Raw genomic sequence first — 947 nt, forward strand, 5'->3', positions numbered from 1 at the left:
TTTTCTTTATTCTTTGTTTGTTTTTTTTAAATCTCAAATGACAGGATCAAGACAAATGAAGACAAGTTTTCAACTGAAACATTATCGTGAAGTCAAATGAAAGAATAATAATCAGCAACACTTTTAATAATGAATTGATTTCAAGTAAAAATGGCACAAAAAAAGTATGATTGATCAATTGTTTTGTCTGTAAAATGTCCTAAAAGTGAGTCATCTTTTACTACTTTTATTATTATATTAAACAGAAGACAAATCAAGCAGGGAAGAGATACACAGATAGTCTTTGAAAGGGGATATATCTTTGTTTTTATGCTGTTATGATTTTGCATGTTTACAGCCTAGTTTCTCTTCTCTTCCCTTGGCCCTACTACTTTTTTTGGAGTGCCTTCAATTGTCAGCGGTCAGTCAAAGTTGAACCACAAGGAGAAGGGGAAGAAATCTTTAACTAGGAAATAGATGTTATATTATACCTGGCTGCTATGACAATTTGATTTCCCATCTGTGGATTAATAATATGATATATATATGTAATGTAAAGGGTTTTACAAATTTACAAAAGCATGACTCATTTCACAGTAACTCCACTGTAGCTGCCTTTTTCTTCTTTCTTTCTTTCTTTCTTTCTTTCTTTCTTTCTTTCTTTCTTTCTTTCTTTCTTTCTTTTTGCCATTTTGTGGCAATAGTACAGATTAATCTCAACATATTTGGGTTATTTTGTTGAGAGTTGGCATTTCCAGTTGCTGTCTCCTATAATAATACAATGACTAAACTAAATGGTGTATTGTGCACTTTGTGTAGAGCTCAACTTTAATTCAGGGAACTTGAGCTCTCCTCTTCTCTGTAGCGAAAACTAAGATTTTCCTTTTTGAAGTTGCAAACGTGCTAAAATGTTTATTTTTTTTCTCTGCAGGGCGACGACCAACAACAAGGTGAAGGAGACGGTTGCT

General features: G+C 32.7%; 1 protein-coding gene across 1 annotated transcript in view; it reads left to right on the plus strand.

Moving 5' to 3' along the window:
• The first annotated feature begins 914 nt into the window (after positions 1–914).
• rhpn1 (rhophilin, Rho GTPase binding protein 1) overlaps positions 915–947 on the plus strand; it is a 13,829-nt gene continuing 13,796 nt past the window's right edge. Inside the window, exon 1 of the mRNA XM_062423681.1 lies at positions 915–947. This exon is cut by the window's right edge and continues 92 nt beyond it. The gene's annotated coding sequence lies outside the window, so the exon portion shown is untranslated.

This window comes from Scomber scombrus, chromosome 8, assembly GCF_963691925.1.
Source record: "Scomber scombrus chromosome 8, fScoSco1.1, whole genome shotgun sequence".
NCBI lineage: Eukaryota > Metazoa > Chordata > Actinopteri > Scombriformes > Scombridae > Scomber > Scomber scombrus.